This window comes from Eimeria mitis, genomic scaffold (genome assembly GCF_000499745.2).
Source record: "Eimeria mitis Houghton genomic scaffold, Emh_scaff2315, whole genome shotgun sequence".
NCBI lineage: Eukaryota > Apicomplexa > Conoidasida > Eucoccidiorida > Eimeriidae > Eimeria > Eimeria mitis.
The window spans coordinates 2,119-2,581 of NW_013570647.1; positions in this window are offsets into that span (position 1 = coordinate 2,119).

Genomic DNA, 463 nt, shown 5'->3' on the forward strand with positions numbered 1-463 from the left:
TTATATACATATATATATATTTATATAATATATAGAATACAAAATATATAATAAATATTATAAGATGCAGCAGCAAACAAAGAAAAGAAGAAAATTTTTATTTTTATTTTTGGGTTCTTTGACCTCTATTTATTTATTTATTTTATTTATTTTATTTATTTATTTTATTTATTTTATTTATTTTATTTATTTATTCTATATAATTATACTTTATATAATTATATATATATTTACCTGGTGTATTTTGTTTATTTTATTTTTATTTTTTATTTATTTTATTTTATTTTATTTTATTTTATTTTATTTATTATATTATATAATATTATTTATATTAATAAAATATATTTTATTATATTTTATTATTTTATATAATAAACTAAATTTTATTATATTACTAACATAAACAAATAAAATAAAATAAAATAAAAAAAATATAAAACAAAGACAAAGACAAAGACAAAGA